The 25,693-nt window shown below is 47.4% G+C and overlaps 1 long non-coding RNA gene across 1 annotated transcript; it reads left to right on the forward strand.

Annotated features, from left to right (window-relative positions):
• Window positions 1–3,777: 3,777 nt before the first annotated feature.
• LOC106147207 lies at window positions 3,778–25,001 on the forward strand. Its single transcript, XR_001231976.1, has 4 exons — window positions 3,778–4,170; window positions 13,740–13,846; window positions 21,043–21,178; window positions 24,139–25,001. It is a non-coding gene; the product is annotated as an uncharacterized LOC106147207 (long non-coding RNA).
• Window positions 25,002–25,693: the final 692 nt, after the last annotated feature.

Below are 25,693 nucleotides of genomic sequence, written 5' to 3' on the forward strand. Positions count from 1 at the left end.
GAATTATTTTTTCTAGTTTGAAATTATTAATTCTAGTTCTATGAGGAATACTTCTGGCATTTTTGTTGGGATTGCAGTAAAACTATGTGTCAGATTTAGATGGCCATTTTGACAATATTGGTTCTGCTTATCCAGGAACAGGAGGTAGCTTTCCATTTTCTGATATCCTCTTTGATCTTCTTTTTCAGAGTACTGTAGTGTTCATTTGTGGAGGTCCTTCACTTCTTTGGTTAGGTTAATTCCTAAGTACTTAATTTTTCTTGACGCTTTTGTATACAGTAGTATTTTCCTAATTTCCTTCTCAGTGATTTTATTATTTATTGGTGTAGAGGAACGTGAATGATTTTTGTGTGTTGATTTTTTATCCTACCACTTGCTAAATTTGGTTATTAATGCTAGGAGACTCCCATGGAATTTTGGGGTCTTCTTCCATCCTTCAGAGAATCATGTCATCTGCAAATAGTGGTAATTTGACTTCTTCCTTTCTTATACATATCCCTTTTATTTCTTTCTCTTGCCTGATTTCTCTGGCTAATGCTTCAAGTGCCATATTAAAAAGGAATGGTGACAGCGGACATTCTTGTCCTGTTCCAGATCTTAGAGGGAAAGCTTTCAGTTTTTCCTGATTTAGTATGATGTTAGCAGTAGGTTGGTCATAAATAGCTTTTATTAGATTGACATAAACCTTTTATATCTAGTTTCTTCAGAGTTTTTGTCATGACTAGATGTTGGATTTTTGTCAATGGCTTTTTCTATATCTATTGAGATAATTGTGTGATTTTTGTCTTTACTTCTGCTTATGTGATGTATTACAGTTTTTGATTTATATATGTTGAACCATCTTTGCATTCCTGGAATGAAGTCTATTTGGTCATGATGTATAATCTTTCTGATGCTTTGTTACATCCTGTTTGCCAGTATTTTGTTGAGGAGTTTTGCATCTATGTTCATTAAAAAGATTGGCCTGTGCTTCTCTGTTATAGTTAGGTCCCTGTCTGGTTTTAGATCAGGGTAATGGTAGCTTCCAAGAATGACTTTGTAAGGGAAGTACTCATTTCCTTTCCATTCCATTAAAGAGCTTGGGGAGTACTGGCATTAGATCGTCCCAGAAGTTCTTGTAGAATTCAGCAGTGAATCCATTAGGTGGTATATTTTAATTTATTGGTAAATATTTTATTACCACTTCAATTTCATTGCCTGCTATTCAATTATTCCCATCTTTTAAAAATCTTCTTATTTCACTTTTGGAAGTATATATATTTCTAGAAATCTATGCATTTCTTTGAAATTCTTCAATTCATTGGAATACATGTTTTCAAAGGAGTTGCTGATAACCTTCTGGAATTTGGTAGTGTCTTTTGTGATTTCACATTTTTCATTTCTAATTGCACTGATTTGGGTCTTTTCCTTCTTTTGATGACTTTTGCTAACCATTTGTCTATTTGTTTATTTTTCTAAAGAAGCAGCTCTTCAATTCATTGATTCCTTGTATTTTTCTTTAGTCTTAATTTCTTTAATTTCTGCTTGGTTGGTCCCTGTTTGACTCCAAGTATTCCTGGAAAGACTTCCCACCCTTAGCTCAATCAGTCTCACAGACCCAGAGGGGATCTTAGTCTTTTTTTGTGTTGCTATGCAGTGTGTCTGAGGCTGGATAATTCATAGAGAAAAGAAATTTGTTTCTCAGAGTTCCAGAGGCTGTGAAGTCCAAGACCAAGAGGCTGTATCTGGTGAGGATCTTTTGGCTGTTTCCTAAAATAGTGGCTAATATCACATGGTGAGAGAATAGAAGGAAGTTAACTCTGGTGTTTCTTCTTATAAAGGCACTGATGCATGAGGGAAGGCTTACGCTTATGACCTCACATAATCCTAATTACCTTTCAAAGACCCTCTACTTTCATATCAGCAATAAGTGAGCGAGACATCCAGGTAATCCCAGCCCTCTGGGAAGGCTGAGGGGAGAGAATCACAAGGTCAAGCCTAGCACTGGCAGCTTGATGACTTCAGAAGACCTCAAAATAAACACTAAAACAAGCTGGCAAAGTAGCCCAGTGTGAAGCCTTAAGTTCAATCCCCAGTATCATAACAATAAAAAAATGCTGTCAATTATGAATTAGGGGGTTCAATTTTGAACCCATGAAACTTGGGAGAATATTCACATCCCAGCAGATGGGTGGACAGGTGCCTCTCCTTTCCCCAGGAGCAGGCGTGGACCATATCCCAGGTCCTGCTTACTTGGATACTGCCAAGAAGGAGGAAAGGAACACAATATGAAGCCCAGGAATGCTAAAGACAAACTGACCCATTCACACTCTTTTGGTCAAGCAGAGCCTATCAGGGCTGATGTCCTCTGGATTTGTCATGAGCTGCCATCCTCTGGCTGTCCTCTCTCGGACACACATGATACGAGTCTGCCCATTCTTTCTGTCTGTGGGAGGCGAAGGCCTGTTTTCACAAGCTTTGTCCTTGGTGGCTGAGGCAGGGGGCTGTCCACCGTAGGACTAAGTACAGGCATAATGTGCAGTTTTCCACTGGTTACTGAAAACAGCAGGCTTATGCTTGAAGCAGCAGGAAAACATTCAACTCTGTGGACTGACAGGTTTCTGTGTTCTTTGTTGTCCTAGATAAACCCTTGGCCCTCCCTGCTGTTCTTGGTCATGTGGACGCTGTGGACTTCACACTCTCCAGGGGATTAGAACACATTGCTCGGGCCAGCAACTGGGCCCGGGAGGTGACAGGACACACTTTAGAGACCCTGCATCCTGTCTTGGCCCCAGAAGACCCCAAGAAATTCAAAAGGAGCCCCTGAATGTGGCAGCATAAGGTGTCATCCCCGTAAGCTGCGAGGCTGAAGCAGGAGGACTGCAAATTCAAGTTCTGCCTGGGAGCCTTAGCAATTGACCAAGGCCCTGTCTCAAAATAAGAGCAAAGAAGGGCTGGGGATGGAGCTCCATGGAAGGACCTGGGTTCAGGCCTCTATACTGGGGAGAGGGGTAAAGCAAAGGGAACTGCTTCAGGCCCCTGGTGATAGTTTTCACAGCAAATCTTTCCCTCAGCCAAAAGGAGTAAAATAAATTTCTTAAACAAAATAATGTGGGCTGGGTCCACCCATGGATTGGAATTTAGTGTCTCTGGTGGTTGGGGTGAAAGGAGCCACTGATTGTTTTAGTGGATCAGGGAACATAGAGTCAGGCTGGTTTATTATTATTTTAGCTATTGAGTCTAAATGAAAAGGCAAGCATCATGGGGGTGGATGTGGCTCTCACACAGAGAGCCCCTTTCATGGGGTGCTCACAGCATCTAGACTCTGGAGCCTCAGTACTGAGCTTGATACTGGAGAAGGCTCTGTTCCCGCTCCTTCACGCCCGGATGTGCCCGTGTGCAAAAGGTGGAGCCAGACAAGTTTCACCCTGCATTCTGCCAGCTCCTGTCCATACACTGGGCACAATGACAGCAAGCCACCTCCTCTGCAGATCTCATGCCCTCCCAGCACAGACCCTGGTGCTCTCCTGCAGAGAGGAGGCCACAGGTCCCCGGGCCTGCATGCCCACCTGCTGCTCACGGGTGCCTCCTCTTTGGAATAGCAGGCACCCTGCTGTATTTTTGAATCTCTTTCGTTGATGTCCTAACTCTGTTTTAATCACTACTCAGGAATCTACTTCAAATATTCAGACTTCAGTGTCTGCCAAGGGGTGGGTTTGGCCGTGACAGGAAAACAGGAAAAGGCTTAAAAGTTAATAAAGCTGGAAGAAAACAGCTTTCATGTTTGCAGGGGCAATTTCCGGGGCCCCTGCTCCCAGCTACCTCTGGATCAGATCAAGGAAGTTTTGTGGTGACGGGGCTGAGCCTCTCCTTGCGTTGGAGCAGCCTGATTAAGTTTCTGGAAACCGGCAAGAAGCGCAAGGGAGTTTCTGGGAGATGTTATTAGAGTGAATGGACTGTTTTCCTTAGCAACCCCAGGGAGCCGGGTCACATGCTTGTTACTGGCATTAAGGACAGGGAGCAAGCTTGCAGATTCCTCTGTTACTGGACAATGATCTATCAAAGACAGAATGTGTGCCAACTGGTGTCCTGGGCTCCTGGAGCCTGGTGAGGAAGAAGGCACCCATCTTCTTGTTCTTGAACCTCTTACATTTCAAGGGGGAGATGGATGAGAGGGGCAGAAATTAAAAGGTAAGTTGAGCTTGTGCTGAAAAAAAAGAAAAGTCAATGGAGTAGAGAGGGAGTCTTTCAAGTGGGGTCGCACTGCAGCCAGCAGAGGCACAGGCAGGACAGTTGGAGGACATCATTTTCAGATTCTCGGCGAATGTGTGTTCCCTTCTGTAACACATTTGCTTCCCCTTTCCTTGTTGTTATTCCATGTTGCTATAGAAAGACAAACTTCTCCATCATGCTTCTTTCAATGAATATTCTATCATAATTTAGACCTAAATTGTCCCCCAAAAGACTACAGTGTTCAGAGGTGGGGCTTTCGGAAGGCAATTGGATCATGCGGGCGCTATGGTCATGAGTGGATTCATCTGTTGGTGAGCTCATGGCTGAATGTACTGTTAGGAGGTAGGGCCAGGTTGGAGGTGGGTTATGGGGGTTGCAACTCGGAAAGAGGTGTTCTCATCCCTCCTCCTCCCTCTCTCTCTACTTCCTGGCTGCCACAGGTTGAGCAACTGTCCTCCTCCACCAGGCCTTTCCACCATGACATTTCTGCCTTGGAGCCAGCCAACCATGTACTGAACCCACCGGAAAATGTACTAAATAAACTTCTCCTTTCAGTTGCAAGTGGGTATTTGGTCTTAGTGATAGGAAAGTGCCTGTTATACTTGCTCAGTGCACATAAGGGACAATCTGGACTATTGGTCTAGAGATGGTTTGAGTGTGTCTTCCAAAAGTTCACATATTGAAATGTAACCCCCAGTGTGAAGTAGAAAGAGGCTGGACACTTAATCCTACAATATTACCAAGAGATAAGGTCATCAGGCAGAGTCCCATGATTAAATCCTAGTGGTTTTAAGAGATAAGGAGAGACCAGAAGATACCGACACAAACACACACACACACACACTCACACACATACTCACAAGCATGTGTACACTTCCTGTCTCTTGCCATGTGATGCCCTACCCCACCTGAGGACTTTGCCTGTGGAAAGCCATCACCAGATACAGCTCCTTGAACCTTGATTCTTCAGAACTGTGAGCACAAGCTAAACCTCTTTTCATTAAAATGCACCTAGGCTGCAAGACTGTGTGACTGACAACAGAAAATGTGCAGTGTGCCTCAAGTAAACTCCCACAGGGGACCCTTGTGTATCTCCCTGCCATGTGGGTGTCTGTTAACGTGAAACCTAGCTTTGAAAAGGGGTGTTTAGACCCAGACTGAGTTCTTTTGAAGCCAGACAGGGAAAGCAATGGCAATATTAATCTTATGACTTGCCCTCCTCTGTACCTGGCCCTGGCCTGGGACGCTTGACTGCCAAAGGAGATCCCTGGTGGCCAAAGCAAAGAGGGCATGCTGGAGGCTGCTGTACCTTGCTCCAAACAGGAGACAACACAAGGTCCAGGTCTGTGTCTTGCTTGTGTATCCACGGCAGGATTCTCAAGGAAATGCACAGTAACATGCTCTGTCAAATACAAAGCAAGTTAGACCCTTGACAAAGAAAGTCTGATTTGGTCGGCTGATTTGACAAAGACTGGCTTTGCCAATTAGATGCCATGGTAGAGATTTCTTATTAATTCAGTGAGCAGAACTTACTGGGTTGTGCTCTAAGGGTTTTGTGAAAATAAATGCTAAGCATGAGAGAAGATACAAATCAATGTACTTACATGCATTTGCTGAGGCCTCATGGAATGAGAAATGTTTTTATTTTCTCAACCATTTTTGAGTAAATCTAATTAAACAAAGTGCTCCAAGTGAGACAATAACAAGTAATCAGTGGTCACTTAGTAATTCTTGGTAATGAGACATGGGAATTCTTTCCAGAGGCTGAAAATGGCTTGAATGATTTAGCAATGTACTGGTTTTTTTTGTTTGTTGGTTGGTTTGTTTTTGGTACCAGGAATCGAACTCAGGACTTGCACTTGCCAGGCAGGCGCTGTGCCACTGAGCTGCATCCCCATCCCAGCAACATACTGTTTAAGCAAACCAAGTGGTTTGCAATCTCTGTCTGTCTGTCTGTCTGTCTGTCTGTCTCGGGTTTCCCTTTTGTGGTATCTCTTTCTTTCTTTTGCAGTAGCAGGAATTGAACCAAAGGGTGCTATACCACTGAGCTACATTCTGAGTCCTTTTTTATTTTTTGTTTTGAGACAGGGTCTCACTAAGTCTTACCCAAGCTGGGCTTGAACTTGCCTCAGCCTGCCTTAGTGCTGGGATTATAGGTATGGACCACTGGGCCCAGCTTCTAACCCTGTCTTTTCCTTAAGTAGAAAAAATACCTAATCCAAAGCTCATCATTAAATTGTCATTTACTGATTTATTACCATGTAACATTTTTATTTTAAAAATTAAAAAAACTAACAAAACAACAATGAAGACAAAATCAAAACAACACAAAAACAACAGAAACGATACATGCCCTCAGACCAAAATAATAGGAATTAACAGTGGTTGCTACATTACATACTGTTATCTTCAGTGAAGTTGCTCAGTCCACCAGACATAAGAATGTAAGATTGATCAAACAATCAAAGACAGTAACAAGTAATAAGAAAAAAAATTGGAAATAATGCAGAGCTTCACCATACAAGATGGTAGGAGGTCAACAATGGTTCTTATACAGCATATTGTTGTTTTCAGGTTAGTCATTCTGATTACCAAATTTGAGCATGCAACATTGGTCAAGAAAAAAGAAAATTTTAAGGATTGACTGTTCCTTTCAGTAAACCACAGACATCAGCAATACACCTATCCCATGTAACTTTTGATATATAATTATTTTTGATAAATTCAGTTCAAAGAAGGTAAAATTTCTTACACACACACACACACACACACACACACACACGTGTGTGTGTGTGTGTGTGTTTTGCTTAGTGTTGGGGGTTGAACCCTGGACTGTGCATGCCAGGAAAGCACTCCACCACTGAGCTACATCCCCCGCCTCTGATAGTTGTCTTGTAAACATTGTTCCCCTTATTTAGAAATCCATCCTGACATTTTTACCTTAAATAATTCAAAGCTGATCACTACAATTTTATACTGATTTTTGAGGTCTGTGATAGCACTGTCAATCTAAGATTTTTCACCACAAAGTATATAGTCTTTTAAATGGATGAAGACAGGCATCAAATTGCTGTGTTTTCTGATTCTCTCAGACACATTTAAAAGCACGATGTAACAACTTACTTTAAAAGCCAGTATTTGCACTATAGTAGAAATTGTATTTTTGCAACTAGTTAAACTCGTGATGAGGGATTTGAAATATAAACTTTAAAATGTGCAAAGAGGGCACACAAACTTTAGAAATTATTTTAAAGCGTGTCCAAGCAGCATAACAATCTGAGGACCCCGGGGGCGCAGGGTGGCTGGAGGTGGCTCTCTGGGGAAGGTGTCTTTGGGAAGAGGTGGGGGAGGGGTTGTCAGCTGACTGCAGAAGGGAAAGGAATTCCTGGCAGAGGCAGCAGCAGGTGCAAAGGCCCTGAGGTGGGACAGACAGCTGGTATGGGGAGCTATAGGAGGAGATAGAGAAGATGGCTACAGACAAGGATGCTGGAACAGCAGCTGTATGGCAGGACCACTGGGATACTAGTGCCCTGATTTACCTGTGGCCTTTGTCCCTGTCAGCCACAGGAGGGTTTCCCAGCTTTGGCACTGTTGATACTTGGTGCTGAGTAATTCTCTTTCTTGGGGGCCTGTTCTGTGCACTGTAGGATGTTTAGGAATATCCTTGGCCTGAACTCACCAGACGCCAGTAGCATACAGCCATCCACTCCCCTGTGACAATGAAACATGCATTTAAAATTTGTCAAACATCCCCCACCATCACCCACCCGGAGAACCATTCAGCCAAGGCCTTGTCTGCACCGGAGAAATGGGCCTGGGGGATTTGGGGTTACACAGAGAAAGGAGGGGATGCGCAGCTTTTGTCCTTCAAAACAGGCGCCTGAAATGATGAGCAATAAAATAGCTTGAAAAAGCAAACCTAGTTGAAAACACCTAACAGTCTTAAGCAGCCCTTTCGCAGCAACAGCAGCCAAGCCAAACCAGCTTGGGTGGGAGAGTTCTTCTTTTGGCTGTAGTTAGAGAGAATCGGGGTGGGACATAGATGCAGCCGCTCTGTCTTAGGCGGGAGGCGACGAATGTTTCCAAAGTGATCAGAAGGAAGCAGAAGGGGACAAGTGACATTGTCAAGGGCGATGAGACGAAGACAGACACCCCAGAGAGACGGAGGGCACGCGCATCCCTAGGGCAGATAGGCCGGTGTTCTGCTGCCAGAAGATCCAACAGGGCCAGCAGGAAGCAAGGCGGTCCTGCGGAGGGGAGGGTCCGGAGAGGGGACTGTGGAACAGCACCGTGGGTCCCTCACAGCTAGGTGTCCCTCGTGTCACCCTGGGAGAAACAGATGCTAGGTGGACCGGCGGTCCTGCTAGAAGCCTGGGTTGAGGCAGACAGACCTCAGACAGCGGGGACCTCACGGCCAGAGCAAGCAGCAGAACTGGGACACAGATGCCAGCGCGCGGCTGAGGAGCACGCAGGACCAGTGACCTCGCCAGTCAGCTCAGCCAGGACAGAGGCCTAAAGCAAAGCCACACCAGCCCTGCCGCAGTGAGGAGTCGAGCAAGGTAACGAGTCGGTGAAGATATTGGTGGAGATGTGGAGAAGCCCTCGTTGGAAGGAATATTAATTCGCACAGCCATTATGGAAAACTGTACAGAGGCTCTAAAATATTTAAAAAATAGAACTACTATATTATCTAGTGATCTCTCTTCTGGGTATATCTCCAAAGGAATGGACATTATTATGTCAAAGCAATATTCCCTTATTTATTGCAGCATTATACACAATAGCCAAGATATAGAATGAACCTGAGTGCTTCTCGGCAGTTGAAGGGATAAATAGTACATGGTGCATATACTCAGTGGAGTACTATATGGCCTTAGAAAAGGAGGAAGCCCTGTCATTTTCAACAGCCCAGATGATCCTAGAGTGCCTTGTGTTATGTGAAATGAGCCAGGTACAGAGAGACAAATGTCACAGGACCTCATTTATATGTGGAATCTAAAAGAAAGTCAAACTTGAGAAGCAGAAAGTAGAATGGCAGGAGAAGGGACGGGAGTGGGAGATATGGGTCAAAGGACACAAACTTCAGTTAGGAGTGTGTATACCATGGCGACTACAGTTAAGAACAACCTATTACACGCTTGCAAATGGCTAAGAGAGTAGATTTTGACAGCTCTCCCTCCACACGCAGAGCGGTGTGAGAGGAAATGCATCTCTTAACTTCAGTTAGCTATTCCACAGTGTGTGCATATTTTAAAACACCAGGTTGTGAATCATAAATACATATCTTTTTTGCAACGTGGAGGACTAAACTTCCAGGGCCTTGTGCATGCTAGGCTAGTGCTCTACCACCAGCCTGCCACCCCAGCCCACTACTATGTATTTTACAGCAGCAAAGACCCAGGACCTCTCGACAGTATCCCCACAAGACGTGCTATCCGCTTCTGCACTGAGGTATCATTTGAGGAGACGAACCCTGAGCAACTGAGAGTTTTGTAAAAAGAGAAGGACTCGATGTAGGGGACTTTCAATCAAACAGTCCCCGTCCAAGTGCCAGCCACCTGCTTTGTATCAGAGATCAGAGGAATTGGGCATGTTCAGGGTGGCATAGCTGCTGACTGAGCCCAGAGACCAAGTGGGCCATGACTGGAGTGTTAATTCTCTCTGGTGCTCCCGGGGTCTCAATCTAAGTAAGCACTTTTGTAGAAAATAAAGAACATGCCATGCCACGCCCATCTCTGACTTGGGTGCTTTCAATTTGATGTACCAAATTAAATTTGTTGCCAAGTGTTTTCCATGGTGTTGTTTATTTATTTGGTGCTGGGGGAAAACACCCAGAGTCTTGCGTGTGTTACACACATCCTAGACCACTGAGCTGTATTCCCAGTCCTAACAAATTCTTCCTTCAATTTCTTTTACGATTATGTGATTGTCGACTTTTGTATTTCTCATTTAATCCGTTTTAGTGAGGGAAAGTTTCTATTTATGTGCACGTTTCATCTATATTTTCCAATTTCTTGGCATCTTTTTAGCATACTCATCTATCTTTTTCATCTCAGCTACCTCTGTGCTTCTTTTCTTATACCAGATCTTGTTTATTCAGCAGTCTTTTCTTTTTTAAATTGATCTAGACAGAGAGTCAAAACTATTTTTTTTTGTTTTATTTCTGCATTGCTGAAGAGCGAACACAGGGCCTCAGGCATGTGAGACGGCACACGGAGCTACATCCCAGCCCTAAGAGTTTGATTGGAAAAGCCAGTATCTGTTGTTTTTTTCAGGGCCCTAGCATTTGGTTGATGTTAATTGTTAGACACTAACCCACGTGCTTTACATATATTGACGAATTTAATTTGGTACATCTAATACCTTCTTCTTACAACTGCCTTATTCTTCATATTTTCCACTGTGTGTCCCAGTTTGCATCCTGAAACTTTCTTCAGACATCTCAGCTCCTCTGTTCTCTGTCCTGCTGGCTGCTTCACCACTCACCCCTGGAGTCAGTGAGGGGATCTTTCACTTCTAAAGATTCTATTTGGTTCTCTTTTTTTTCAGCTGATTTAGTCAGTTTTATGGTCTCCCTCTTCTTTGCTCATTGATTAAGTGCCACTTTTTTTCCTGTAAACATTTCACACTTCACATTTTGTGTTTTGCAATCGCAGTGTCAGAAATGCATAGGACGTGACATTTGTCTTGTTCGTGCTGTTGCTCCCACTCTGAAGCATTTGGGATTTTTTTTTTTTTTTTTACTGTGAGCTTATGTGGTGTGAACATTAATCGGCTGGGATCCCGGGAGCCGGTATGGGTGAGGTTTCTTCCGGGGTTTATGTCTTCTCCAGAGCCGAGAATGTCACCACGCGGCGCACACTTGAGCCCCGGCGCAGGCACGGCTTCCTATGGGAGCCCCTGATTTATTTCTCCCACAGCACTGAGAGCTCGGGGCTTAGCCTCCTCGGATCCCAGGGCTGCTGCTTCTCCCGCGAGCTCCGTGACACATTTGCAGACTGTGCCCATCCTACGGCCGACTCCGTATTCTCCTCCCGTCCCTCCCTGACCTTCGCGCTTGTCCTTATTTTCCTACAAGCTGAGCAATGCATAGAAAAGTGCTTAGAGTAATTTTCAAAGACCTAGTTGTATAATAACGGGAGGGTCCTTCAGATAAACTGACCTGCCACGCTCCTGGAATTGAGGGCATTTAAAAAAATCTTTACATTATTTCAAGGAGAATGTCTGGATTAAGTGTTCTTGTGCATGTTTTAAAATGTTAAAAAAATTTTTTTTGGCAGTACTGTGGGGTGGAACCCAGGGCCACGCATGTGTTTGGCAAATATTGTATTATTGATCACGTCCACAAATATTCTTGTGTCTGTCACAACTTTTTAATTCTTGTTAAGAGTTAGATTTCCCCTGTAAGAGCAGTTATGATCTATCTATCTATCTATGTATCTATCTATGTATCTATCTATCTATCATCTATCATCTATCTATCTATCATCTCTCCATCTTACTGGGGATGGGACCCAGGATCTAGTGCATGCCAGGCAAGCACTACCCCAGGCGTTGCAGCCCCTGGAATTTAATACAATTATTTTGCTTTGGTTTTCTTTATCATATGGTTCTGTTCTGCTACGGCAGGCGACACAGTTCTTCCATTTAGTTTTCGCCACCGTGGTATGAAGTGTCTTTTAAAGATGAATGAATTTCTATGAAAAAAATGATTCAATGTGAAGAAATCATTCAATGAACACAGCACAGGTCGTTATCCAGCACTGCGGAAATCACATGAGAACGAGGTTAGGAAGCACTGGTGGGTATCGCCCCAATTCCTCGGATGCCACATCCTCCCCGCAGCCCAACCCCAGGCCTCTCTCCTCCTCTCCCTCCTTCCCTCCCTCCTCAGGGCACCCAAAGAAAGCCATGGGCCTCTCCTGCTGTTCCCCCCTTTATCACATGTTCTGCACCCAGTTCACCCCATGATTGAAACGAACCCTTTGAGATCAAATAAAGCCCCACACCCAACTCCCCATGGGACAAGTGCTCCCCCTTCTGTCTCCTTGTCTCCGCCTAAGACTTGGTCTCCTTGGGTGACAGAATTGCCCTGTGCCTCATGCATACCTAGCACTCATGTGCCAGTGGGCCAGCTCCGCTTGGGCTTGGACATCAGATGGGCCGGCATAACGTGGGACCGTCGGGTGGTAGGGAACAGCATAAGAGGCAGGCCGGGAAGCAGGCACAACAGCAAACAGGCTGTGATGTTTCTACTCAGTGTTTTTTCCTTCTTAAAGCATCTGGGTGGTGGCATGACAATCCTGCACGGCTTTGTCTCTTGGCCTTTGTCTGTGTGTCTCACACTCTGGAACGCTGCATTTTGGAAGCACAGTGGAGACTCATGCCCAAATCCTGGTGCTCAGCGCCGACCACCCGGGCACCCAGGGAGGAGGGTGCCCACTGGCTCCTGCTTGCCGAGGTCTCACCCAGCCCCGTGTCATCCCGGAGGCTGCGTGGACGGAGGTGCATGGCGGGGAGAAGAGGTCTAAGCCAAAAGGAAGCGGCTTCCTGATCCCTGCTGCTGCCTTTTGGAAACTAAGTTCATTTGCGAGGTCCTTTTTCTTCTTTCTCCTGAGACCCGGAAGAAAGCTCTGTGTGGGGTCGGTTCTTTCTAGAATTTGCTACGCTCCAATACTTTTTCCTTTTTAATTAGGCTTTCCCTCTTTTTTAAGGTCAATAGTTATTTTTAAATTCATCTACTTTGTGTAAATAAGCAAAATATATATCAGATATTGTGAAATAGGAAAAAAATGCTCAAATGGGGGAGGGGAGCAGGTGAGGGGGAGGGGGAAAGGAAAGAAGGGAAAGTAAAAAATTTAGAAAAGAAGGAAGACATGGAAACAAAGCTTTTATAAATGGAGAGGAAAGGAGGAGTTGAAGGGAGGGGAGGGGAATGTGAAAAAACCAAGTTATACCATGCACAGGTGCAAATTCTCTGTGATGAATGTGATCTTTACGTATATCTACAATGTACCAATAAAACCTGATTAAAAAATAAATTCACCTACTTTAACAGATATTTACTAAACAGCCTCTGCAGCAATAAGGCTTAAAAGCAAGGCTGTGGGGTCGACTGACTGTCTTTGAAGCTTACCTCTGCTGTCTGCTAGATGTCTAACCCTGCACACGTTACCTTCTGACTCGCCCCAGGTTACGGTTTGTGTCTGGATGTCCCCCCCAAACCCTCGTGCAGTCATGGGGCAGGCTTCTAGATTTTTGATTGATCCATAGTTCAATGCTGGGATTATGGGTTTGAGTGAATGCTACACCCACTCTGGAGCAGATAGTTTGCATAAGTAAGGGACGCCTGATCTCCTCCCTTTTGCTCTTGCTGCTTTTGCTATCTTCTGCCGCCATGAATGTTTGCCCTCTGCCATGTGCCACTCTGCTTTGCAGCCAGCCAAATATGGACTGAAACCTCCACCAACTGTAAGCTAAATAAACCTTTCCTTCCTTAATGTTGGGTGTTGTGTATTTTGTCTCAGCAGCGAGAGAAAAGTAACCAAGACACCATGTCATTACCTGATGGTGGTAGCGTGCATGGCCCTCAGGACTGCAGAGATCTGGCGAGACCTCGCCGGTGGAGGAGCAGGTACATCGCTCAGCACATCCTAGGCACCCAGTGAGGGAGGAGGAGGAAGAGGATGGTGATTTCAGAGATGATGGTACATGGCATGTGCTACATTAGGTTCTGGGGACACCAACATCAGGGACAAACGGCTCATGTCTGAGGCAGCAGGAAGTTCTGGAACAGAGAATAGATGGGATCAGGGATGGACGGTCCCGTGAGCCATCTGTTCCCTGGTGTGCGCTTGTAGGAGGGTCAGGTGTGAGAGAGGAGGGCTGACCTGGAGCCGGCAGCTGGGGGGACACTGCCGAGCCTTCCCAGCTCGACCCTTTCTCTTGGTACCTCTGGTGCCTTCTCTGCACCTCCATCGTTAAGCCTACCTGTCTTGCTGTGGTTCCCCAGTGCCCCCTCTGATCAGGCAGCTAAGGGTGACTACTTTGGAGATGAGTATTATGAATACCTTTGTGGCCACACATCTTGTACCATATCCTTTGACAACACTCTTTTGGTTTTAAAGCCATTGTTTCATTCTGTCTTTGTGGCATCTCTGTCTACACAGTAGGTACCCTGCAAAATGGTACCCAAGAATCCTGCTCTCCTGGCATTTGTACTTTCGTGTTGGTGTCACGTGGTGTCAGAAGTGGCCTGATAATGTCACCCTGGGGGGTGCTCCTCCTTTTCTCCCTCTCTCTACATCTTCTCACCTTGGGGAAGCCCACATCCACCCGGTGAGGAGTCGAGGGGAAGCCCGCATGGCCAGAGCCGAGGGAGTGAGGTTAGACCCCAGCCCTCTGGCCCCAGCCAGCTGTGAGCTGCCTGCAGCCCTGGCTGACATCTTATCTGCAATCTTCCAAGGGCCCCGGTGAATCCACCTGATTCCTGACCCTCAGAAACTGCGAGATAGTATTTATTGTTGTTGGAAGCTGCCTAATTCCAAACTGATTTGTTGCAGGGCCACGATGATAGAGTGCATTTCTCAGCTGTGCCTACTACATTCCCAAGGGGAGTGAAGGGTGATACTGACTGGGTCTCTACAGTTCCAGCAAATGAAGGAGAAGGCTGTCATCTGAAAATGTCCCCCAAAGCCTTGTGTGCTCATAGGTGGAGCTTTTGAAAGGCGACTGAATGATGAAGTGAAACAGCTGACTCGGAGTTGGGAGGCGGGCTCTGGTCACTAAAGGAGGGTCACAGTGGGCGTGGCCTGGAAGTGTCTGTCACGGCTCTCTGCTTCCTGTGCTCTGTGCTGCGAGCAGCCCTCCTCCGCCCTACCCCTCTGTCTTGCAGCCAGCCAGCCACGAAAGCACTGAGACTTCTAAAATGTAGCAAAACGAACTTCTCCTGTAAATTACAGGTGTGGGCATTGTATCTAAGCCAGGGGTGTAACAGCTGGTGGATTCCACCTTGCTCTGGGAGAAAAGAGCGGTGTGTTTTACCACCTGCCAGGCGAACCTGAATTTGAGTCCAGGCTCTGACATCTCCTAGGTCCAGCATGATCGTGGGCACATCAGGTAGCCTCCCGCAAAACTTCAGCTTCTTCCTTTAAAATATGGAGATAATAACGCCTAGCTTGTAAAGTCATTGTAGGGATGACATGAGATAACGTGTGCAGAGAGCACAGAGGATGGGTGCTCCACGTGCCAGCCACTCATGTAAATTCACGCCATCTCCACCGCGAAGTCACCAGGGGTATTGGCTGAGGGGCCCCTTCTTCATCGTCCCCTCACACCCTACCTCGGGTGGGGAGAGAGGAGGACTTTGCTTGCCAAAGCTAAGTGGGATTTTTCATAAACTTGCAAATAGATATTTGCCTTCTGCAAAGCACTGTAAATCTCACTTTAATTTGTACGACCACAAAGTCGTCTCTCATGTGCAGGGACAACCAGCTTGACTCACTGATTTGGCGGGATGACCTTTGGGGCGACTGGTCCCTTTTCGGAGTGGGTCCTTTTTTATCTTGCCAGGAAGGACAGAGTCTCATTATTTTATCAAGAGTTGTCCCCAAGTGAAGTCTTCCTAACAGACATTCAGGCGCTTGGAAGCAAGCATAATGGCCCAGTATTAAGTTGACTTGGCTAATTTTAAATCTCGGGGCATCCATCTGTACTTAGCTGCAAATTATACGTTGGCTCCGGGCTTTTCTGAGGCTTCATCCATGCAGCAGGTAACTAACACAACCCCGCCAAGGCAGGGAGCATAAAGGGTGTTGGAAAGGCTGTCTGAGTCCTCTCTAGAAAAGCTCCGCAAGCCGCCTGCCTGGGGAGCTGCCACCTGGCTACCGTGCAACCTAGCAGTCCTGGAATTATGAGAGGACCCAGGGTAAACATTAGCCGAGGCCATCAGCACCAGAGACCCCTTCCGGCGAACTCACTCTCATTCAATGCCAGTAGGCTCTTAACGCTTGGGAAGCAACTGCTTTGGGGCTGGTGCAATTCCCATCATAGCCGCGAGAGGGCAACGGGGGACCATTCCGCCCGGGGCGCTGAAGCTGGTTTGGCGTTTTCCTCCGCGTCCCCCAGGATGACGCCTGGAGACAGGACAAATATAGAGTAAACAGTACTCAGAGCCTGCAATTTAGGAGCCGCAGCCTCAGATGTCAGCTTCTTTTCTTTCTTTTTGTGATTTTTTTAAGACATCTAATGAGAGGGGTAGGCGCTGAGTGTTTGGAAATAGAAATCTCCTTTGTCAGGTCAAGGTCTGGGCTCGGATTTGCCTGGCTGGAGTCGGGGCTGTACCATCTCACATGAATTAATGCATGCATTCATTCTCCCGGCGCTAATTATCGAGGATGTAGTGCCACGTGCCCCTGGAGAGCAAAGGACTGCGGGGGCGCTGGGGAGGCGGCGCCCTGTGCCCCGGGGCTTGGGCAGGGGCTGTGGTCCCGCAGATGGAGCTGGGGGGTGAGGCCGGGCGCCTGGGGCGAAGACGGTCACCACTCAAAGCGCTTCAGGCAGAGGGCGGCCGGAGGGGACGCGCAGCCCCTGTGGTGGCTGCCAGGCGCTGTGGGCAGCCCGTGCCCATCCACCACCACCAGTCACCTGGGCAAGCTCGCCTGGCTCCCTGGCTACCCCCCAGACCCCGCCCACCGGCCTCTACCCAATGAACAGCCAGCACGAGATAAGTATCAATCAGATTAGCGCCCTCTATCCTGCATGGTCCCTGTGGGTCCTCCTCCTCCCTCTCTCTTGGCCTGTCCTATACACACGCTCTTTTAATTTTTTTTGTTTTTTAAATTTGTGTGAGTCTATGTTTGCAGCACGACGTAATGATTACATTCATCACGGGGACTTGGTACAGGGACACAACACATCTTGATTCGTTTCACTTCCTCTTTCCCTCTCCTTCGCGGGGTTAGCGCGGGGTCAGTCAGTAACCGGAAGAGGAAGGGAAAACCTTTGCTGTCCAAACCACATAGTGATCAGAGCGATTCGTAAACTATCTGGTTTGGCGGATGAGTGTTGGTTACTGGAGCTTTTTTTTCCTCTAGTGGACAATAGAGTTTGGCACTTTTTTCTCTGTTTTTGAGACAGTCTCAGTCTGTTGCCCAGGTCTCCTGGGCTCAAGTGATCCTCCTGCCTCAGCCTCCTCAGTAGCCAAGGTGTGCTGGTTTTCTCTCTTCTGTTTATATGTTTACTCAACACCAGTGCAGGGGCCAGGCAGGGCAGCTCTTTCTCCCAGCCCAGCTTTGTTCCCCTTGCACATCCCAGGATGTGGCACAGACCTCCTTGGTGTGCCTAGCTGTAAAATTCTAGACTAGAACCAAAGAGAAGCTGGGCGTGGTGGCACATGCTTGTAATCCCAGCACTCAGAAGGCTGAGGAAGGAGGATTGTTGTGAGTTTGAGACCAGCCTGGGCTACAAAGTGAGCTCAAGCCCAGCCTGAACTGCTTAGTGAGACCCTGTCTCAAAAAGACAAAAAAAAAAAAAGAACCAAAGAGAGAGCGAGTTCCTCTCTGATGTCAGAGCTTGATGCAACCCAAGTCCCAAAGCGGAAGAAGAAATGACTGGCGTCTTCTCTGCCACAGGCAGCCACTGAGACACGTCTGGGGAAGGGGCAGGCGGCCGCCCCGCAAGGCTGTTCTGAGCTGCTGGGGACGGGGCTGCTCCGTCAGAGTTGAGTCAGGCCATTACTAAGAGTCCGGCTCCAGGTGCGCTTTCCAGGACCAGGCCTTGCCGGGCACCTGGATCTGCTTAGCTGCTGCCGCCCTGAGGCTGTGTTCCCATAACAGATGAGGTTTCTTCTGGAATTTCTCTAGCAGTGGAAAAAATAACTCAATCAAAGACCCAGGCTTTGGAAACAAAGCGTTTACTTGTATTGACGTGTTCAGGTGAAAATGCGGCTTTGTAGTAGCGGTAGTAGAAAATGTGGCATTTTCTGTTGCTGCTGCTGGTTGTCAATTTACTTAAGATCTAGGGGGTGGGACTCCCCCCCATAGGCACAGGGAGCCTGTGATCCAATTAATTCCGGAGCTCGCTGAGCTCAGACACTGAACTGGGTCTGGTATGCGTGAGTTCTATGTGTCCCCCCACTGCCCGCAGGGTCTCAGTTTTATCCCCACTGGATAGCAGAGGTCGTTGAGCTCCAGAGGCCGCTGAGCCCCAGAGGCTGCTGAGTTGCCCGGTGATGTGGTCTGAGTGTGATGTGGACCAAAGTGCGAGTGCTGGAAGCTTGGTGGTCAGCACGGTGGCATTGGTAGGGAACCTCTGAGAGATGGCTTAGCGGGTCCTGAGTCCCTGGGGATGGACCCTGGAGGGCTCTGAAGGGACCCCTGATTGGTTCTTGTGAGAGGGTAGTTAGAAAAGAGCAAGCCTGGTTAGGTCTTTGTCTCTTTGGCTTCCTCTCTGGTGAGTTGGTCTCTCCCTCTCCAGATGGTCCCTGCCAAGGTGATGCCATGGCCATGAGGTCTTGATTAGAGCCAGGTGAATGCAGAGCCCTGCTCGTGAAGCCCCAGAACTGTGAGCTAACTACATCTCTTTCCTTTATAAGTATCCAGCCTCAGGTATTTCATTATAGTAACATGAAACAGATGAGTGCATCCAGCTAATATGTGGACTGCTGGGACTGGACCTGTCTATCTACATCCACTGCTCAAGCCCTGACCAGCACCACATCATGCCCCACAGGCCCTTCCCTGAGACAGAAAGAAAGATAAGGGCCTAAATTCTTGGGCTCTGTCTGCAGCCTTGAGCTGGGTCCACCAGGCCTGGTAGAGAAGAATCACCTTACACTCTTTCTCATTGTAGGGACTTCCCCCCTTTGCTTCATTCAGCAGAAAACCTGGCATTGGGCACTTTCTGGCAGAGTACTGGCTGGATACACACGGAGCAATGTAAGCTGTAAATCACACAATGTTTGGCTCTAGTGCATTTTCTGTTGCTATAACAAACTAGCGGAGATGGATAATTTATAAAGAAGTTTATTTGGCTTATGGTTCTGGAAGCTGGAAAGTCCAAGAGCTTAGCACTAGCATCTTCTCAGAATTTGCACCGTAAGTTTGAGGCTAGCCCAGGCAACTTAGCGAGGCACTGTCTCAATGTTTTAAAAGGGGAGGGTGGGGCTGGGGATGTAGCTCAGTGCTGAACTAAAGCACTTGCCTAGGATCCACAAGACTTACATTCAAAATACAGTCAATTTATCAACCAATAAAGGGAGGGAGAGGTGAAATGAGCTGGAGGAGAAAGAGAAAGATGATGGAAGATAAGCACAGCCTGGCTGGATATGAGTCCATGCCAACAAGAGGAAAGAAAACAACTTGTATTAGTTAGCTATCACTTCATAACAAATGATTCCCATAGTTAGCTGCTTAAATTTGTGAGCATTTATTTTTCTCATATGTTCTGTGGGTGAGGAATCCAGGTGGTTCTTAACTGGGTCGTTCTGGCTTGATATCTCTCCTGGGATTGCAGTGAAAATGTCAGATGGCACTGCAGTTGTCTAGGGTGGGAGAATCTACTTCCAAGCTCATTCGACTGGTGGAGGCCTCAGTTTCTTGCTGTGTGTAGAAGCCCTTCATGCTTTGCATGTGTACTTCTCCATAGACTCATAGGAGTCTATAGACTTCCTCCATATAGGAATCTTCACTATGTGGAGGCTGCTGGCTTCTCCCAGAGAGAATGACATGAAAGAGAGAAGAGATTGAGAGTGAGCACCCAGGGTGGAAGCTGTAGCCTTTTTATAACCTAACATCAGGACTGACTAACACATCTATGTGGTTAATTCCAGCCCTGGGTAGGGAGGGGACTACACAGGGATGTGGATACCAAGAGTGGAGCCCATTCAGCACCATCTTGGAGAGTGACAACCTGCTCAGCAGAAACACTTCAGACATCCCAGTTTCAAAGCTAGAGCCTGGATCCTTCAGCTTGGCTTCCTAAACTCTCCAGGTCTCCAGTACTTTCAGCTCTGAGCTTCCTCATTGCTAGCGTGGGCTCCAAAGAGGTGCTCCTGGCTCTTCCCAGGTTGGCTTTGAGCGGTTGGACCTTTGTCTTTATTTTATCCCCCATTCATCTTGGCCCCAACTCTCATGAAATACAACTCATTTCTACACAGGGTGGACCCAAGGTCTGAGTATCACAAGACTGTGAATGGTCTCTTACCTTCTCTGGAGACCTTTGGGAAAGAAACTGTTAGAATCCAGCCTGCTTTATTTCACTGAGCAGCTGAGGCGGCTGGGATTGGGGCTGCTATTAGTTTGCTTTCTTACGTTAGACTAGACTTTTAAATCAGAGAGAAGTCTACCAAACCCAGAGCCACTCAGACCTGGGCTTGGATTCTAGCTTTGCTGCTACTTCCAGTTCATGGGCATGGGTAAGTTACTAATTTCTCTAAACTTGATTATTGGCTTTTAAAAAAAATAAGGAGCTGATATCTAGCTCACAGAATTGTGGTGCAAATTGCATTAGTGCCAGGTGAAAATGTCTTGGTTGGGGGCCCACACAGAAGTGACTTAGCCAATGATTGCTAACACTGAAACTCTCTTACTGCATAGGGAAACAACCCTCCCTGGTTTATATCATGTTTTTCAGAATGCGATTTTTTAATATAAGAAAATGGTCAGTTCCAGCCATAAAAGTGATAATGTTTAAAGGTTTGCTGCAGCCTTAGCTGTAGTTTTATTATATCCGAGAGCCTGAAAATATTCTGAGGACCAATTTTTGCAAGGAGAGTAATGGAAAAAAAATGATTTGGTCTATAAAAATTCCCATCTGCGGTTAACTTTTCAGGAACACATCTTGTCCCCAAGGTGAGGGGCAGGTGCATCTCAGAAGAAATGCAGAGTCTTCTCATCGCTTTTCTGTTCATTCCGTCCTCCACAATTGGGCAACTGGTATCTTTTGGAAAATAACTGCCTGTCCACAGGTATGTCGTCTTAGAAACAATCATCTCAACATTTCTTTTCTGGGGCATTAATCTTCAAGGTGCTTATTTATCAAAGATGCATTCCTATTTTCAAGGCAACAGATTTGCTCTTTTTTTCTTTTCTTTTCCCCCCCAATATGCATTGTCATTCTGGGCAGAGGACTCTCTCCCTGATTTCTGCACTTCAGGATATTGAAAGTCGCCGCATCTCCTAGGCAAGTGTCACCATCCATAGCTCCCGAATAACTAATCAGGAGAGGGAAATGGAGCATCACAATGCAGAACTCATTTTCTGCTCTAACAGGGCTTGTGATTAAGCGGAGGAAAGAGCCCCAATTCACCTTGCGTGTCTGTGTGTGTCTTGCATTGGGGGTAGAGGGTAGACCAGATAGCCAGAAGGACCCTGCCTTAGAACTTGCAAAAAGGATGGGAAAGTGGTTATCGTTTCCACCTCCCATCCTTCCAGGTGATGAAATCCACCTTCAGCTGAGGTCTTTTGTTCCCTGAAGAATCCAACAGCTGGCCTCCTCTTAGATACTAGAGAGGTTCCAAAGTCAGCCTTTCGGAACCGGCTTGAGTGGTCCTGACCAAGTGCTTCCCCCTGAATCCCAGAGGTGATTAAGAGCCTACCCTGGTGAGCAGGCCTCATTAGATGAGAGGCCAGGGGCATTTGGGGGCCACAGACTCAGGTCTGGGTCTCCAAATCGAGCTTTCCATTGCCTTCCTCCCCTCCAAGTACCAGGTCCCGGGCCTGTGTGCACCCAGCAGGAACTCAACAAATGCTTACTGACTGCCATGCTTTTACACACATTATTAACTCATGTTGCTTGTTCTGTTGCTTTCCCTCAGTGATTCTGCCCTTGCCTATGCCCCCATCACCTTTTCCTTCTGTCACTGGGTCACTGAGGTTTTCTCTACTTCTTTCCTCAAAGGCCCAGCCAGGCATCTGCTGCTGGCACGGAGCTAGGCTGATGATCACAGGAGAAGCCATGAGTTATTATCCTTTCCTTCTGAACTCTCGCTGATGGATTTATATTTATGTGTGTGTGTGCACATGCATGCATGTGCGCTGTGGGAGATTGAAGCCAAGGCCTTTGCACTGAGCTACATCCCCAATCCCTTTTTAAAAATTTTTAGACGAGCCAAGATCTTTCTAAGTTGCTAAATTGCCTTGGGCTTGAACTTGTTATCCTCCTGCCTCAGCTTCCCACAGTGCTGGAATCACAGGAATGTGCCACCATGCCCAGTGGATTTATTTCTCTACTTCAAAGATGGGCCAGGAACGTGCATGAGCCTGGAGTGAAGTGGGTGACAGGGGTCTGGGGCAGAGAAGCAAGTGCCACTGACACACATACAGAGCTTGGCTGAGTTAACTCCCCCTGCTAGGGCTGGGTAGGTTTTCCCTTCTACAGTCCCTGGGCTGGCAGCTTGGTCCCCAGTGTGACGGTGTTGAGATGATGACCTTCAAGAGGTGTGTCCTGGTGGAGAGGAGCCAGGTCATGGGGTTCCCCTCATGAAGGGGTTCGGGTTGGTCTCACAGACTGGCTTAGGTCTTTTGCTCCCTTCTTACACACACGCCCCTTCCCTACACAGCAGGTTCCTTCTTTGCTCTCAGCCATGTTGTGCTGCAGCCAGGACACCCTCACCAGGATGCTGGTGCCATGTTGTTTGGCTCTTCCAGCTGCCGGCAGCATGAACCAAGAGATCCTCTTTACATCATAAGTTCTGAGGGCCAGAGACTTTGTTATAGCAACAGAGAACAGAAGAACACATTTCTGCACAATGCTGCTTCGAGGAGTGTGTCCCACTGTGTACAGAGGAGGGATTAGAAACACAGGGAGGTCGGGTTGCCTGAGCCACACAACCAGCAAGTGATGGTCAGAAATGAGGACCGGAAGCCGGGTGTGGTGGCACACACCTGTAATCCCAGCATTCTGGAGGCTGAGGCAGGAGGATCATTGTGAGTTTGAGACCAGCCTGGGTTACAAAGTAAGCCCAAGGCCAGCCTGAATTGCATAGCGAGATCCTGTCTCAAAAAAAAAAAAAAAAGAAAAAAGAAATGAGGACCGGGCCAGCCTGACCCCTCAGGCTGGAGGAATGGGACTCTTCTGGAGTTCCGGGCATGGGCACATCGGTGGTCCCAGGAGAAGGGAAACCAGGGGTGGACGTGCTTCCTGGAACATACCTGAATTTAATGGCAGATGTCATGAACAGTGGTAAACTTCTAGTTACTCATTTCATGTCTTCTTTGGTGAATGTTACTCTGAATTAGAAATTAATGAGATGGACGAGTGTAATGAGCTCTGTTTTGCAGCCGTGGTGTGTTTTCTCTACCACCAGCGGGTTGCCCAACAATCTAATTGCACAGTGACTTCTCCCTGGAGTTAGACTGAGGCCCCCCAGTCAAGCGCTCCATCTCACAGCCCCCCTCCAGATGCCAGGCTTAAGTCTCAGACCACCAGGACCTCTGACCCAGGGGATGGAATCTGGGATTCTGGCAATCCCCTCCTCTTAGCAATTTGCTAGGATGGGTCGCAGAACTTAGTGCCATCCCAGCGAGTCTACGTTCACTAACCCTGAGGTTGTCTGAGTCTCCTGATCCCGAACTCAAGCTCCTCCTCTGGACACGGGTGTTGGCAGTGGGCGGGAGGGCTGGAATCCCCATCCTCTGACACTTCGCTCTCTTTGTGGTCAGCCCCATCCTGAGAGGAGGTGCTAGGGGTCTCGCCCTTGGCCTTCACATTAGCACACAGCATTTTCTCTAGGGCTCATCATGAATAACAAAAGACACTCCTATCAGGCAACTGCAAGGGTTTTCAGAGCTCTGGGCCAGGAACCAAGGACAAAGAGCAAAATATGTTTCTTGTTAAATATCACGGTGTGCAGAGGTGACCTTTCAGTCCTCAGTCAGCACAGCCGCCCTTTGGGAGGTTTTCCTATGTGTTCTCATTTTTCTCCAGCGCTGCTTTCATCGAAGCCACTTCACCATTGCTCTAAGATAAAATTTGCTGTTTGCTGTCATTGCTGCTGCAGCCACAAGAGATGGAAGACCAGGCTCCAATTTCCAGTGGGGTTCTGTAAAACCAGGGCTCAGCGCCTGCACCTGGGAGCTGCAGAAACCGCCAGCTTCTCACCGTCTCTGTCTCTCATCACTTTGTCCACAGGCTTCATACAGGGTCAGGGTCCTGTGTGCACACAGGTGGTGCTTAATAAATGCTTCTGTGATCACAGATGGTCCGGGCAGCTGCAAGCACCTCATCTTCACACCATGGCGTCTCCATGGAGGAAAGTGTGTGTCTCATTCCCAGAGCCTCAGGAAACAGCCGTGGGCATCTTCCCAGGGTCCACTGTGTCCACATTCTGGCCTGATCCAGTCACCTGGGGATGCGGCGGGTCTGCAAAGAGCAAAGCTACTTACAAGACACTTAGCGAAGGGTACAGTGGACTGTTCAGGCCGACAGTGCTAGGCTGAGGACCGCTGTGCTGGCAGTCTGTAGCGGGGGGAGAGATTGGCTTACTTCCTGGGTGACAAGGAAAAGCGGGGTTTTACAGAGGAACAGCAGGGCAGGGTGGGAGTGGATGCAAAAGCACCAAGAGGAAGGAAGTATCACAGTGAGGGGGCTGCGGGCTGAGCAGACCCAGCAGGATTCTTGCTGAAGACAAACGGGAGATGAGATGTCCAACCTGGGCAACCGTGGGAGCTGAGGAATCTGCCCAGATGTGAGGGTGGGGGATCCTGCTAGACCAGCTGAGTAGGGTTCTTGCCAAAATTGGGCTGTTCGGTAGCACACTCCTATAATCCCAGCACTCGGGAGGCTGAGGCAGGAAGATTGTTGTGAGTTCGAGGCCAGCCTGGGCTACAAAGTGAGCTCAAGGCCAGCCTGAACTGCATAGCAAGACCCTGCCTCAAAAGACAATAAATAGATAAATAAAATAAAATACAGTTGGGCTCTTGAGGGTATGCCAAAAAGGGGGTGGAGTTGACAAAAAGCCCAGAGCAGCCAGATTGGGGTTTGATCAACAAAAAGTGTTTCTGTCAGGTCAGTAATCAGGGAGTGCTGGGTAAGCAGGGAGAGGCCATTTGGCCTCCTTTCTGCCCCGTGTCAGAGTCACATCCTCTGCTTCAAGACCAGCTGCTTCAGAAACTTGAGCAGAACAGCCACTGGCATTCCCTCCTGTAACCTAGCAGGGATGCAACGCCCCACCCCGCCGGCCCCCACCTTAGCATAAGGATGACGTGTATCCTGTATCACTGGCCCCAAGAAGTCAAAGAAGGCATGGTCCTGTTCTCCCCAGCATTCCCTCCCCTTGCTCTTTGGTCCAAGCCACTTCCTCCTTCCAGCACACACCCTTCTTTTAAAAAACAGCACAGTCCTTGCTCCTGTGCGCAGACCTCCCTTTTGCTGTCCCTTTCCACAATGTAATTGGACCCAGATAAACTCTCGTCTTTTCTTATTCTTCTCTTAGTAAATTCTCTCACCACTGTATCACCAGCCTCTGTGATGTCATCTTCGT

The sequence above is a fragment of the Chinchilla lanigera genome, unplaced genomic scaffold (genome assembly GCF_000276665.1).
Source record: "Chinchilla lanigera isolate Chin_1 unplaced genomic scaffold, ChiLan1.0 scaffold00126, whole genome shotgun sequence".
Lineage (NCBI taxonomy): Eukaryota > Metazoa > Chordata > Mammalia > Rodentia > Chinchillidae > Chinchilla > Chinchilla lanigera.